Source organism: Eublepharis macularius, chromosome 10, assembly GCF_028583425.1.
Source record: "Eublepharis macularius isolate TG4126 chromosome 10, MPM_Emac_v1.0, whole genome shotgun sequence".
Classification (NCBI taxonomy): Eukaryota; Metazoa; Chordata; class Lepidosauria; order Squamata; family Eublepharidae; genus Eublepharis; species Eublepharis macularius.
The window spans coordinates 29,398,255-29,414,883 of record NC_072799.1 but is presented as its reverse complement, the minus strand read 5'-3'; positions in this window follow the sequence as shown (position 1 = coordinate 29,414,883).

Genomic DNA, 16,629 nt, shown 5'->3' with positions numbered 1-16,629 from the left:
TCTACCAGAAATGGAAAGAAAAAGAAATCCTTGGTGAAACTGACAAGGCTTTGCCCGATCTCAGAGTGCAGAGGAAGGGGATGGCGAAGGAAATGGCTAGGTGACAGGTGCTCACATCCATGGAAGAAGAGCCCACAATGTGCCTGTGCATGGTGACCAATGGGACAGATCCCTGGCGGGGATGAGTGGTTAAAAGGTGTGTGTGTGTGTGTGGGGGGGAGCCATTCCCAAATGTGTGCCGTTTAATGAGGGGGACGCCTCCTTTTCTGGATCTGCATCCACGGCTTTGAAAGCTTGACCAAACAAGCATGTTTGAAATGGCACTTTCAGCAGTTCAGCCCCGACGGCGGCGAAGTTTTTTCATTAAGGGCTTCCTCTTCTACCACCACCCCATCTGAGACACCAGACTGTGGAATCAGGGTAGAAATTTGGTTTAGACGTCATTAGCATTACTTGGAAGTAAGTTCCATAGGAATAGATCGGAATTTCCAGGTAAAGCCGTTCAAGAACTGAGGGCTTAATCAGGAAAGCCAGCCACTGCCTTGCTTGAATTCCAAACGAGGGGACTAAAATTCGAATGGACGAAATATTCTGCTTCTGCTTCTAAACCTCGAAATGCTTGATTTCCTCCCTGCATTTTCGCCGACCCTCTTCCTAAACCCTTTTGTCCTTAGTCCACCACAACCTCGATAATACCCTACACACACAGAGAGAGAAGGCCAGACAAGCAGTCAAGGGGATTTCGGAGAGTTGTCAGGTGGACTGCGATGTGCTAAGTGAAGTGTGCAAAGAGAAGAAGGGGGTGGCGGGGGCGTCGAGAGGGCTGTGTGCCAGATCAACCTCTGGTCGAGTGACAACCTCACAAGGGCACCGGAGCCGAATGCGGCTGCGAACACACCCTGGGGCTGGGGGGAGGGCGACGGCTCTCTCGACATGTCATCTCCAGCAGGGATTTAAACTGCGCTTTGCAAAAAGCCAGATTTTTTTTTTTAAGTATGCACGGATTAGTGGTTCCCTCCCTTCCCCCAATAAAGGGAAGAGGAGAGAGAAAACTCTCTCTCTCTCTCTCTCTTGCAAGTTATTGCTTTTATATGCGGCACCTCTGTGCAGTGAACTGCAACAGCTTCCTCTGCGCATTGAACTGAAAACAAAGAGTGGGGAGAAGAGAGCGGGCGAGCGAGAGAATAAAAGCACGAAGCAGCGTCGCCGGCACACAGGCAGGCTTTTAGACCTGGGCCAGGCGCCGAAGGGGGGTTCAAACAGGGAAGGCAGAAAAGAGGCGGAGTGGCTTGTGTGTGTGTGTGTGTGTGTGTTGCGTGCTGGGGGAGCGGGAGGGGGCTGGAGCGTTAACGACCCGCTTCCCTCCGGCGCTTCCCTGCCCGCCCGCTCGCAGAGAGGCGCGTGTAAACGGGGACACGACATTAGCGTCTAATCAGGATTCCAAAAATAATCATTTGGGCTGGTTATGCGGCCCTTCTCCAACGCCGGCTGAGAGACGGAGAGAGAAATCGCCCGTGCAATAATTTTTTTCCTGTGCATAAATTAAACTTTTTAAAAAGATGACCTGCAAAACGGCAGTTTCCACTGCCACAGGTAAAATTGAAAGATTCTCTAGGCAGTCTTGTTTCCTTGAAACCCACGGATCCGGGTGTGTGTGTGTGTGGGGGGGGGAGGTCTCCCCTTTTTTCCTCGCACGTGTGGACACCAGAGTTTGGCATTTCCCTTCGCTGACTCCCTCATTAAAAAACTTCTCCCTCCCCCAACTTAAGGGCAACCCCCCCCCAACCGAGCCCCCTCCCCCAGCAACCCCCAGCCAGACAATGCCGCCTTTAATACTGGAATCCTCCGCGTTGCCTGCCCTCCCCCCGCCCCAAATCAGGGCTCCGCACAAGGTGATCCATCCAGCCCCGGCTGATTTATATAATTGCTCGGTGCGTGCGCGTGTGTCATAATTGAAACAGCAACATTTAGGTTCCACCTTAACAGCGCACCTTAAAAGATTATCTCGGTTATTTCACAGGCACCGAGCCGGCACTAATAGTCCAAGGCAGATATTGAAAAGCAGCGCAGGGCCAGGCAGATCTATTAGAAATTCCCATCCACGCGCCTCATACATATTGATTTCTGACACCAAGCAGCAGTGAAAGCCCCCGTGGGAATAATATATTTAGCAGGGTTCGCTGCGAGGAGGTCACAGAGTGCATACAGATTAGCTACAGAGGACCAAGGCTCTAGTGTAGGAGCCAAATGTGAGATTTTATATCATTTTAATCTAAACTTTTATAATCCTTTTAGTTCTTCTTTCTCTGGGTGGCAGAAGGAAGGCTCTTCTTTGCACCTCTCCTGCATTTCTCTCTCCCCCTCCCCCACTCCTACGATAAAGGTGCAAATGCTTTTATAATGGGGAGGAATGCACCTTTAGCATAAAGCCACGAAAGTCACCAACGGATTTGCTTTTTCGAAGGTGGGGGTGGATGTTCAGTTGAAATGAAGATGTCTTTATCTAAAGATTTTCTTGCAGTGGGGAGATTAGATGGTGGACAGAAGAGGGAGAAGAGGCTAAAAAAAATCCAATGCTGCGTTCTAATGCTCAGGAATCAAAAACTCCATTTATTTTTCTCTCCCACAGCCCCTGCAACCCCCCCTCCCCGCAAATATCCAAGAGCTTTAATTCTGTGGAAGTTGCATGGAGAATGTTAAGTGTAGAAAGGCAATAGAACCACAGCACCCAATTCTAAACATTTAAAAAATTATTTTATTTCTTGTACGTGCTTTCCTGTTTGTTTGTTATGCAAAGAGTGATTGTGATTGTAGCAAAAGAAGCTGTTAGAGTCTGGGAAGATGTCACCAATGCAAAAGGAAAGGTTACACACTTTGACTCACTAGTGAAGTATATTCCACAACAAAGGGAGTTAAAGAGGGTCCATCTACTACAAGCACACCAATGCCTTCTGTGTTTTTTTAGAGTCAACGATGATCTTTAATATATAAACACAGAATATAAAAAATATATTTGAGAAATCCCTTCCGGATAACAGAATTCTGATTCAATAGATCAAGCAATTAACCAACACAATGCAGTCAGGTGAATTCTAAGTGAATGGCTCTGAAGGTTAATCTCTAACAGATAAGTGACTTTTAAGGACATTTACCAGGAACGCACTGTTTTGGCAGGAGTTATTGTATCATCAGTGCAGGACAATTAAAATGTCCAATTAGGACCTGAAGATTTTTGCATGTCTACATATTTTATGAAGGAATATCATGTCAAACATTCAGGTTATCCCCTTCGACCCCCTTGAATCTCAGCATGTCAATTTCTCAAGTTTTCCAGACACCTGTAAAATCAGCCCTGGGGAGGGAGTGAGAAAATAGTTTATTTCTGATGGGTCCTTAATATGAGCACTTTGCAATTGAGGGATGGGTGTGTGTTCAGTACAGCCTTCTAATACCCATGCCAGGAAGACACCAGCTATGACAGAAGTAGGCAGGAAGATGTGTATAGATTTTTATTTCTGACTGCTTCTCTGCAAAGAGAGAGAGAGAGAAAGCAGCTCAAATGATGGAATAGCTGATGAGATCAATTTTTAGCAGGAAACACGTAGAGGAAGGAGGAGAAAGAAGCCAGCAGTCCAGAGGGTAGGATAATGTATATGTATTTCTACCCATGTACGGGGAAATTGCTATTTAAATCCTGTAGAAACAACTGCATTTAGAAAACAAGTTAGAAGAATTCAGCATGAAAAGGAGGGAGGTTGCAAGCATCCCCCCTTTATAACTGCATCAACATTCATACTGAGAAATATCAGGGAGAAATTATCGACTCCTGCCAATATAGGAGAAGTTATTTGCCGTATGATTAATAGAGAGCAGAGGGAGAATAGAAGACAATCGGAGCTCTGCCACTTTTTTTTAGAAGTTAAATTCCAAGGAAAAACATTTTCCAATAACATCAAGAATCTGCCTCTTCATTTCATGGAAGATTCAAGGGGAAAACCGCAGACTTCCATGCTAGATCAGGGACTGTGCAGCGACTCATTTTTTTTTTAAAAAAAGAAATTGACACAAAGGTGAGATTAGAGGTGAGGCAGTAAGCAAGGAGGGGAATAAGACATCATTAGTTCCATCTGGATAACCATCTTGAGATAAGTACCTTGCCATTTTTCTCAATAGGCCTCCTTTCCTGTTCTTTCAGCTGTTTGCAGGTGAAAAGTCTGAACAATTCCATGCTCGCCTCCATATTCTGCCAAGGGACTTGCTTGTCTTTTTAGACTGTGGGGATTAGTAACTTTGGGAAAAAGAGAAAGAACTGAAACAAGCAAAAAGATGAAGGGGGTGGTGGAAATAAGGGACACAAATAAAGAACATTAGACTCTTAAACCCTGACACTCTGAGTAAATGCTTCCCTGGATGTATATATTATACCCGCTCTAATTGAGCGACAAAGAAATATCTGCTGCAAATGGACAACAGATTCAATAAGGATGTTCTGAATTCAGCCATCCCAGTAAAACTGCATATTCCTGTCCTTTCAGATATTTCTTCTCTGGGATCTGCAGTAATCCTTTCTTTCTTGCCTCTTCCAAATGCCCAGTCGGCCCAGATAATGGAGAGAAACTGCCTTTCTCTGAATTGATCTCATTCATTGTTGTGAATTCTTCTATAATGTATTACTTTAGTCTTTCCCTTTGTAGCCAGTTCCTAAATTTTCCATACTCGCTTCTGGATTTCTAGGATGAGGTTCTGCTTTGCCTTCTGCCCACACAAGCTATATGAGGAGCAAAAGGGAAGGCCTTCTCGGTGGTGGCTCACAAAGATGGAATTCCTTCCCAGAGGACACTTGCCAGAAATCTTCAGGAGTGAAGACATTTCTGAGCTAGACACGTACAACTCTGCCATCCGCTGATGCTTTCTCTGCCTGTCTTTGGCTGAAAGTCCTCACCTTTTACATGTTTTTTCACTGTTATTTTATTGAATTTGTGTTGGTGATGTGAAGCTTCCATGTGGAAGGAACGACATCTCTTCATCTGGAAAGTAATAAATATTGAACACATGAAGCTGCCTTGTATTGAGTTAGACCATTCATTTGTCTGTTAGTACCCTCTGCTCAGATTGGCTCTGTGTGGTCTCACAGAGGTCTTTCACGTCATTTACTCCCTGATTTTTTAGCTGCGGATGCTGGGGGTTGGTCCTGGGGCATTTTGCGTGCAAAGCAAATGTTCTGCCACTGAGCCACAACTCCACCCCAAAGGCTACTCAACATCGCAAGCTGCGCCTGATGAAGGCAACACTCTTGTTTCCCCATTCAAACCCAGCCTCACTACATGACATTGTTATAACTGGAGAAACAAGATTGAATGCAGGATGTTGTTGATAAAAAGCATGCAATACTACTGAGCTGTAGGATCTCTCCATAGCCATTAATTCCCATCCTTCCAAGATGCTCAATAAGTTTGAGGATCCCTGTTCTAGAGGTTCAACCAGCGCATCATTGGGAGAGACAAGGATGACTGCAACAGGGGGGCAGTGGCTCATCCAAGAGAGCAGCACCACAGAGGTGGCAGGCAGATTTGGAAGCTGCTATTTGGTGAAAGGAGGAGCTGCCTCAGAGAGTGGCAGCCCCTCTTCTTCCTCCCTCTCCAGGGGAGGTTGGGGTGGGGCTTTGTTTGCCTCCCAATGCACCTTAAGAGTTGTTGCTGAGCATTCTTCCCTTTGCTCATCAAACAATTCTGCTGTGATTGTGGTGCAAAAACAATGCGGCTGTGTGATTATCAGAGGCACCTATTGGATAATACCTGTGACATCAATTGTGGTAGAGGAAGCAGTTCTTGCTCATCATCTAATGCTCCTGCATAGTAATGATTGTTTTGGTTTTTTTCCATCTACTGTAGCACTTTGGAAACTAAAAGGAGAAATCAACCAGTCAATAAAAGAGCAGAAGATTGTTTCCTCTAATGTCTTGCTAATCATGCAAGAATCCTTTTTTCTTTGAACTCTTCTACTTAAGCACTGTAGCCAAAGGACTAAATATGACCTTTCTCCAGTGCAAGATTACTTCCCATCCTTCTGTTCTCCACGGACCAGAGAGAGCCTTCTCTAACCCATCATCCTACTCTGGTGGCTTTACTCAAACTTGTTTTCAAAGTTCTATGAAAAAGTGGTTTTGGCCTCTACTGTTACCTCTCCCCTGCTACAGTTTTAATCCTAAGGCAACACAAGTCAATGAGACTGTCAGATAAATCGCTTGCTTCAGGGAAAACTTTTCAGCAGCCACATTTGCAGCGCAATCCTAGACAGGTCTACTCAGATCCGTACTCCCAGGAAAGTGTTCTTAGGACTGCATGGCAATCCTAAGGATATTTTCTTGGGAGTAAGCCACATTGACTGAAAGGGGGTTTACTTCTGAGTAGACCTGCGGAGCCTTGCTCTTTATGTTTCTAGCCCTGAGTGGGGAGAAATACAAGAAAACAGCAAAAATGTGTGTCTTTTGCTTCCTGTTTCATGGGTACTAAAGTTGCTGTACTCATAGCAACCTTAAATATCCTTTTGAATAAAATAAAGGAGGCCTTTTCAGTTTAATGATGAGTCACATAAAATCTCGATCTCTGGGTTTAAAAAAGCCCATTATGCTCATTAATACCCCATCATTAGGCAGCTGAGCAGGTAAATAAGAGTTGAATATCCTTGGGTGGTTGTTGTTGGTATGTAATAGTAATAGTAATAGTAATAGTAATAGTAATAGTAATAGTAATAGTAATAGTAATAGTAATAGTAATAGTAATAGTAATAGTAATCAGTTGTGTAGATACCTTTTTTTCTTAGATTACATATGTATTTCCTCTGCACAAGAGGCTTTAAAAATAACAAACTCTGTATGTGTGGGAATAAAATGCAAAAGCAGTATAAACCACTCTGTGTGTGTGTGGTCTACTATTCCCCATTCGGACAGTGTCCACATTGTAAAATGACCAGAGAATATAGAGGTGCCTTTGTATGGAAAAAACAAGAGAGGGGCGTTTGAGCAGATGGGGAGCCTTTTTTGTTGGGGGCAAAAAAACACATGCATTTACTTGCAGGCGAAGCAGACATACTGAAATCCCTGCTGTGCAGGAGGGAGGGGCTGTCTGAGCTGTCTTAAAAGGCATCTCGCCCCCCCCCCCATTTTAAAAAAAAAATATATCACTTGAAATCACTGGTCTGCATCCTGCATTACAAGCAATGGCATCTGCAGGGAATGAACATACCAGGGCCGGGCTATTGAGAAAAAGCTTGATGTGTTCTCATTAGAGGAGGAGGTGGGGGAGGGCGGGGAGGAGTGTAGCTCGACCTTTCTGTGAGAAGCACAACAATCGTGTGCCTTCCCTTAGTCCAAGTCCCTCAATCCCTTGGCTTTACATGGCTCTTTTTGCAGGCACTTTGGCAAAATACCTCCCAAGCCTCATGTAAAGAGAGGTGGGCCGAGCAGAGAGCCTGCTACAGGGTTAACAGCGTGTTTGCTGGGGCCTTTTGGAGAATTCTCTTCCTTTCCCTTCTTGGTGCGTCCTTTAAAAGGCTCTGCATTCATTCATTCATTCGTATCTGCTTACCAAGCTGACTGGAGGGAAAGGGAAGCGTTGGTGGGAGGGGGGTGGAAAGAGCTGGGAACAAATAAATACCACTAAATCCTCCTGACATGTGGAAGAGAAGGCAGAATGGAATCAATCTACAAGTCATCAGGCGCAACAGGACTGATCTCAGGCCTGTAGAGGTTTCGGGCCTGCTTTGCGGAGAACTCCTTTGCCCTGAACAATAACGTAACCTGCTGACTGATTTGTTTTCAGGGCGTTGTGTTTACTAGAGGGAGGGAGATGAGGAGGCGGTGGTTGTATGATGGTGGTGCTGCGTGGTAGCCTGGATGATAGATGGCCATCATCCAGGGAATGGGATGAGAAAGCTGTTGCTGGAGAGACAAAGCACAATTAGGACGTTGAGGGGAGAGGGAAGAGGGGGGAAGGTAAACAGATACCTTACTCAACCTGCAGCCAGCTCAGCAACAATATCTAGCAAACATTATCTAGAGGATTACTTATCACAGCCCCTCTCCGCCTGCCCACACACCCACTCACTTTCTCAAAGGAGTAATTTCCAGAGGAGAATCAGATTCCCCCCCCCCCATTGGCTAGGAACTGGGAAAGAACTGGTAGCCTCATATGCCCATTTGCTGGGTTCTGAAGGAAAGCACACTTCACATCACTTCCTTGGTAGGCGGTTTATGTGGATATTAAGGACACAATGAAAGGAGAGCTCTTCACAGTTCTTCACTGCTGCTGGGCCTGTTGGCATCTGCCTTGAGTTTCTGGAAGAAAAGCAAGCAAGCAAGCAATTTATTTATTTATTTATTTATAGTCTGCCTTTCCAAGGCAGATTACACAGTGCGAGAATAGTACAGTCAATATCAAGGACATTTCCATAAACAATGCTATAGGGTAAATAAATACAAATTCACAAAGACATAGGGTTAGCAAGAATCCAATACAGAGCTGAAGAAATGCTGAAACAAAGCATAATCAGTTCTAGGACTAACATTAGACTACATACCAGTAGGATCATACTTGAAGCACATAGGAGTATACACTTAAAGCAACAGATAGTATGTAAGGCAGCATAGTGGTGAAGTCTATGGTCCCTTACAACAGCGAAGCATCTGAGACCTCCTCCCTACAATACAGCCTTCCTATCTGAATAAAAAAAGCCTTTTTGAATCACTTGGTTTTGCATCGTTTGTGGAAAGCCAGGAGAGTGGGGGGTCTCTCCTCTTGACCTCCTCAGGCATGCTGTTCCATGGCGTAGGGGTCACCACAGAGAAAGCCGAAGTATGGGCTGCAATTGAGTTCACCCATGTGCAGAGTAACACCTGCAGGAGATCCTGTTCAGATGAGTGAAGCTGCATTGGAAGAACATAGGGAGGGAGGCAGTCCCATAAGTATGCCAGACAAAGGCCGTGTAGAGCTTTGTATGTGATAACCAGTACCTTGAACTGAGCATGGTAACTGATAGGTACCCAGTGGAGTGACTGCAGGATGGGAGTGTTCTTCATGATACAACAAGCTAACTATAACTATCTAACTAAACAAAATGAGCATATATGCTGGGAGAATAACTTTGTAGGGCTGCCAGGTCTTTCTGGTGATTGGAAGGAAGTTGGGGGGGGGGGTACTCAGCCCGACTGCCCATGCACGCACACTCCTGGTCCCATATGCAACGATGCCACTCCTGGAAGTTATGTTATCATGCAGAGTGTGGGAGTGCATGTGTACACTTTGCACCAGGGCCAATTCTTTTAGAACCATCCCAGGACATAGTTCCGTGCAATAACATCACTCCCAAACATGACATCATAGGGGGCGGGGCTGGGACCACACGCACCTGCTTGCCCAGGCTGCCTGCCAGTGACAGGTGATTGGTGGGTAACCTGCTTCCTCCCACTGATCATCTGCAATCAGCAGGCAGAGGAGAAAAGCTGCAGGGATTTTGCCCATCACTGACAGGCGTGTCGAAACCCTATAACTCTGAGGGAACTCGTTTCAGCTCCCCATTTTCTTTATACATTCTTAAGGCGACCCCACTGGTAGGGGAGCTGGAAAAGAGTCAACGTTCTTAGGCAAGCTCACAGAGTCTTCCATACAACAGCAGGATTATTTCTCTCAATGGCTTGCAGTTCTATGATGTTACAGTTCTGCTGAGATTCAAGGTGACCTTTGAATGACCCAAAACAGTCAACAAAGGGCATATGTGTTTGGCTGAAATACCCTGAAATTCCTTATCTGGCTAAACTTAATGTTGATACTAAAGATAACAACCCCAACAGAACAAACTTTGAATCTTTATTGTGGAAATAAGCCTACAGAGAAGGCCCTCGTGTTCCTATGTCTCCGATAAGAGCTGAGGAAGAGGAACCACATAATTCACTATTCACAGATACATTCCACACATTACTGCTCAAGTTGTTTCCTGTTCTGTATTTCAGGGTCAAACTGCATATTACACCAGGAAACAAATGACTGATCTTCTGATTTCCACCCCTGCACCGAAGATATATCTGTGGTAGAGGGTACCAATTTCATTGGGAAAGCAGCTGAGAACTGGGAACATTTAACTCATGTCTGCTACACAGTTTTCCTAATCTAAGTCCACCCCTCCAATGCCATTTTTCACAGGGAAAAAATAATCTAAGTAATTCTCCTCCATGGGAAAAAAACGCAACTTAGATCAGGAAAACAGTGCGAGGGAAAAGAGGTACATGCCCAGTCCTATGAAGCTTCCCCAATTCATTTTGCAGTCCCGCCATCATTACATTTCATAAAAAAACAAAACATTGGGAGATCAGTTGCAGATCTTAAATGTATTTTGGTCCTATGTGAGGCCCCGCCCTACCCGCTGCCCCCCTGCTCTGCTGTACCCTTGGACCCCAGTTGGGGTGGTGGCAAAGGAGTTCCCTCGGCCTCAGACTGGGCAGGGGCAGCAGTTGAGCCCCTGGCTTCTGCCTCCTACCAGCTGCCTGGAGACACTATGGCCGTTTCCCCCCTCTCTCTCTCGCTCGCTTCCTCGCTCTGGCCGTATGCGCTCTCCCCGCCAACTTCTCCTCCTTGGCGTCCTCGGGCTCTTCCCTTTTATGCCACCGCCTCAACTCGCTTCTCCCCTCTCCCCCAATCCGCCACCGTGCTCCCTCCTTTCCCCGCCCCATGCTCTGCTGTCCGTCCTGTCACTGGTGCCTTCCCCTGTCCATTCCCACCCATTTCCTCTCAGCTCACCTGCCTCCTCCGTCTTCCTCCCTTCTCTGCGCTCCGCCGACCCCCTTTCCTTCCCCCTTCTCGTGCCAGTCTCTTCATACTGGGGAGCCCTCCCAACCTTCTGCTCCCCCATCTGGCTCCGCGCTGCCCCGGGCGCCTGCCTCCCTTCCGCTGCTCACACCCGTGCCCTCCCCCTTCCTGGCCCAGGCCTGGCTCACCCGGCCACCATGTCTACACCCCGCCACCTCCTCGGCGGAGGCCTCTCCATGCTTTCCCCGCCTGCTGCCGCCCGAGTTGTCAGGGGCGCCGGTCTGGTGCCCATCTGTGGGGGTTGTGGCAGTGGCGGCGGTGGCCCAGTGTTCCCCGGCTTGGCCGCTTCCTCCGGCCCACGCCGTGCCCGGGCGCTGCTCCGCCGCCGCGCCCATCGGTGCTCCTTCAAGCCGGCTTCCCCCGGGCCTTGAGGTGAGCGCGGGGGGTCTGGTAGGTGGGGGGCATCGGCAGGGCCTGGCCTCGGTCCGGGGGGGGCCGGGTGGGCCCAGTCCAGGGCGGGAAGGTCCCACTCCGGACATCCTAATTTGAATGTTGTAATTATTTTTGCAGGGTTTGCAGAAGAAAGAATGGGAATGGGAATGGACAATAGAGAAAAATGGGAATAGGAGCAAGGAGGCGAATCTTTGCTAATTACTTAGGAATGTATTTTTTCAACTGAAATCTCTTTTTACTTCCTCTCCATGAGCCAGAAACATGATTGGAGTCCAGGGTGGCGATACTGCGATGTAGATGAGACTCCTGCAAGTGCACACATCACCTAGCTCCAGAGAGCAGCGAAGATTCGTAACTCAAGGGCTTCAGAAGAAGAAGAAATGACTCTTGGAAGCAGAGAGAGAGAGAGAGAGAGAGAGAGAGAGAGAGAGAGAGAGAGAGAGAGAGAGAGAGAGAGAAGGAAACTTCATTTCAGACCTTTTTATTAAGAACGTAAAAGAAGATCTGTTCAGCATTGGCTCCAGAGTTTTTGTTCCATTTTTTTTGTGGGGAAGCCTTGAACGAGATGTTTTCAATGGTCCCTCTTCCATGAGGGGGCCTACTGGTTTTCTTTTGCTCATCCATGCATCTGCTTGGTCTGGGCCCAGTTCTGATTGCTGTGGAGAATGGTGGTAGCTGCCCTGTCCCCTTTCTACTGTTTCACTCAAAGAGGGCAGTCAAGCAGGCAGCAAATGAAAAGAGGAGGAGCAATAGGGCGAGGGGTCTCTAGGGATCAGCAGTGGTCCCCCTGAAGGGCCATGGGCCTTGGACACTGTTCTATAATACCAATTCCTGATGCCATCTCTGGGCCCTGCTCGGTTAGACCAACCAGTCTTGCATTCTGATAACACTCCGAACACAGAGATTCCTTTTATCCATCTTGGACTGGATCCCAATGTAATTTCCCACCAGTAGAAGGGGGGCAATTTTCACTAATTCTCCTGTCATTGCAGATCCCTGATTCACCCCTCGTGCTGTTCCTGATGGTATCCTGTTCCCTATAAATGGCATGTTGGGGGGCTCTGAGGCCTGCAGCAAGAAAGAAGAAGCAGAAAGGTTTTGATCTCTGATGGATAGTGCCTTTCCTTCACATATAACTTTCAAAATAACTTTCAAAATAGTAGATCTACCCGCTATGAATATATTGTTGAAAGCCAATAACCATGTCCTGTGGCTACAGATGTCATGGGTCCATTATATATTGCTTGTAGAATAAAGCAATGGGCATGTACGTGGGCAGGGTGTTTTGGAAATCAATGAGAGACACTCCAATGCCTTTAAGAAATTGTCACGGAAAGGGGGTTGTTGTGGGTCAGGAGGAGTCCCTTTAAAGGAGTCTCCCATCCCCAAAGCCCCTCCTTCCCTCCTGCTCCCTTCAGCCCTGGAGCAGGCAAGGGCCTTAACTACCTGTTACCAGGTACCTCCAAGGCCAGGGTGCAGCGGGCATGCTCCTCATGGGCATAATGATGTCACTTTCAGGAGTGACGTCATCACACTCGGTGACAAGCATGCTCCTGCCCTTCACGCGGGCTGGAAGTGACATTATTGTGCTGCACTGGAAGGATAAAGGGACCTGTCAACCCTACCTCCCCTCTCCCTGAGCCTAGTAAGTCTCTGGCAACTCCAAGTGTAAAGGGCAGAGGGAATACAAAAGATGAGTCTAGTAAACAAATGCTGTATGTTATGTAACTAAGAATAGTTTTAGGTGAGTAGCCGTGTTGGTCTGCAGTAGAACAGCAGGATTTGAGGCCAACGGTACCTTAGAGACCAACAAGATTTTCAAGGTGTAAGCTTTTGAGAGCTCTGAAGGGAGCTCTGACTGTAGAAAGCTTACACCTTGAAAATTTTGTTGGCCTCTAAGGTGCCAGTAGACTCAAATCCTGATGTAACTAAGAAAACAGTTATAAAAATTGAACAAAATTAATACAAGGTACACTAGAAACGGCAAACATTCCAGGGAAAGAAGCCAGCTACAAAACAATAAAATCCCCCAATGTGGCTGTCCTTATTGGACTTCTAAATCTAAGTAAACACCTGACCCCTTTGGGGTCAGACTCACCTGCACTGTGGGTTGAGGAGGTGTCAGCTTCCTTCCAAAGCAGCTTCACTGCAGCCCAGCTGAGGGAGTGAACACCTCCCCTCCATGTGCAGCAATTGGCTCCTGTTCTTCCCTCCATTTTCCCAAGTCCAGTCTTGAGGTTTGGAGAGTGCCTGGGAAATGTAGGCCTGCAGGAAAATTTGCAGCAAGGCTGGAGGTCTAGGCGTGAGGAAAAAGCTGCCTTGAGGTCTACAGTTCGATTAGGGTTGTCAGCCAGCAGCTGGCAACTGACAGAAGCTTGGGGGAAGGGGACATAGAGGACACCAGCAGTTGACAGTGTTATGTCATTTCCAGTGATGACCTAGACATGATGTCAGTCTGTTCTAGGAACTGCCAGAAACTCTGTAGTTTTACACCATATAGTTTATCACAATTCCTAGAGCAGACTGACACCACTTCCTAGTCCCCCCCCCCCGCCCGAAAGTGATGTAATGCTACCTGGTGGCAATTTTAAAAACTAGCTGCTTGAGCAGTAGCACAGCATCATTGGAATAAAGCATTTAGCTGATGTAAAGGAACAATCATTTTTTTTATGGTTGTTATGGATTTTCTGGGCTGTATAGCCTTCGACAATACAGTCATTTTTTTCTCCTCAAAATCTATCACCCTTGCATGTAGCTATCCACTTGTGGACAAACCATAAGAGTTTTTCTACATCATGAAAATTCCCCATTGTGCACTTATTTGCTGTTGTAAACGCAGAAGCTTTCACAACTGCAAAGGAGTGTCGCCATGTGCTTTCCTTGGAATCTCCCCATATCTGCCACTCTCTTACTCCATGCTGAAACAGCATGTGAGATGGGATGTGATGATTACAAAGGGATATCAAGGGGAAATAGCGCCGATGCGGCCTGAAAATCCACATCCTTCCACACATACAGTAGGCAAACCTGCATTGACTATAATCTTTCTAAAAAGAGCACACAAAGTATTGAAGGGAAACAAGAGAAAACCTAGGAAGTAGCAGAGTATACAACGAAGTGTGGATGCTTTGGGGGAAAATATGCCAAATGTCTATGTGGAAGTAACCATATTTTCTTCCAGGTGCATAATTTGAGAAACCAACCAATCAAGTCACTCACTCATTCTTTTGTGATATTTGTCCTATTTATTGTTTCTAAATACACTCCATTATATGGTATTCATTTTAAAAATACACTCTGGCAAGTGCAGCTTTGTGAAAAATAAAGTTCCTTGTTCTGAAATATAATTGGGACAAAAACAGTGACATTTTGAAGTGCCCTGGAGGCCAAAAGGCCACTCCGGGTGCTGCAGTGCTCATGGTTCCACATGAAGAATGCTACAGCTCTCCAATTAAGGTTGCAACAACAGAAAACACAAGAAATAAAAGATGGGAGAGCTTTTGTTTCCAGGTAGCAACATATTTTTACAGTAAACTGTGTAAAGTAGGGGAGTGATGTTGATTTGAAGGTAGGGCAAAGTTTTTTTGTTTTTAAAAAGAGGTATTCAAAACTAGACATGGGCACAAACCCAAAAAATTTAACGAACCAGCGGTTCACAGTTCAGTGCCGACAACGATCCCGAGATCGCAAACCGCAACGAACATTTTCCGTTACCAAACCGGTTCGCGGTTCGTGGCTCGTGGGGCATGGAACGGCCCCCATGGCACTTAGAGAGCCCATATTCCCAGGGAGTCTTTTGCAGGCTCTCCTATAGCCATCACCTAAGTTTGGACAAGATTGCAAAAGGGATCTTGGAGTTATACCCTCTCCAATCCAAGGCCCCCAGGAAACTCCCACAAAAATCCAAGCTCAATTATACTCTCAGTCTCTCTCCCCAAAGGCTAGCAAGTGGCAAGCAAGAGCTCTGTCCCACTCCACTGCTCCCTGAAAGTGAAACCCAGCCTGGGAGCCCACAGCTATTTATAAGCACAGGTCCCATTGAGCAACACAGGAGGTCTGTGTTTGGCCATCAGAGCTGCCTATGAGGGTTTGCAGGGATGAGATTGGGGTGCCCATGGCTACAGAACCCTCCCTTCCCCCTCCCTCCCCTGGGTATCTTCTCCCAACGTGTAACCGCTTTGCAGCTCCATGGTTGGAAGGAAGACCTGCTGATCAAGGTAAGATGGGCTTCCATTTGGGTTTCCAGAGTGACAGAAGGAGCGCAGACAGAGTTCAGGCATTCCCCCGGCTCCGTTGCCAGGGAATTGATTGCTGGTGCCTGACTGTCTGGCTTCCCAAACCGTGGCCAAATGCACCGAACCAGGCCTTTCCTGAACGTTGGTTCATTGGCCATGGGCAATCACGAACCACTGGATCATGATCGCGTGATCACCAATTTTGTGGGTTTTTGAAGTTCGTAATGCGGTTCGTGTCCATCTCTATTCATAACCATTTGTTTATAGATGTCCAGGTAAGGTAAGTTCCTATGTCTTAGAACTCTAGAAGATGATTTCCAGCTTTTATTACTTTGTGACTTTTGAATGGTCTGCTTGGACACCCTGAACATGAATATAGTATAAGTCCCAATTTTACCACAGACTCAAATATATGGCCTGGGGTAAGTCATTGCCTTTGGGCATGAGTTCCCCATCTGTAAATGGGAAAAATATGTCCTGCCTTATCAGAATGTTGTAAGAGGAAAGACTGAGGCACACTGGAAATATTGAACTGCTGACAAACACCACAATGAAGATGACACTGTCATCTCTGGCCCGCATTAGGTCCGGAAACCTACCCACCTGATGCTATTTGCAACGGAACCTGAGGTGATTATGCCTGTTTGTGGTAGGCATAACAGAAAATAATGCCAGGAGACTCAAACTTTGCCACCAGCTTCAGGATGATGGTGGAACTTGCAATGTCAAAAATGAAAGGATTCAAAACATCCTGACTCAGATTAGTTTCAGAATATCCCTCTGCTATATGCAATGGAAGCAGAGGCTTAGTCTTGAGAAGCTGGTGAGGTGCAGGCAGCACATACAGAGAGGGTGGAAAATATTCCCTCTGTCAGAGAACATTGGGACTTCTCCTTCAGTGGGGGAAGGCATCCAAACTGGTTAGGCCACGCCTCTTCTTGCTCCAGGCAGGGCTATGCAAATTTGTGTATGCCTCTCAGGGACCGAGCAAGAGAGTCTCTCCAGTCTGAATAGCCCTGCTGCTCCAGGAGGACGTTGGAGTCTAGCTCTAACTACCCTAATGAAAAGACAACAACAGAAGGAGCGACTTCATGAATTCCTTACCTGCCAGTCAGGAAATCTGAGGCACAGATGGAATATAT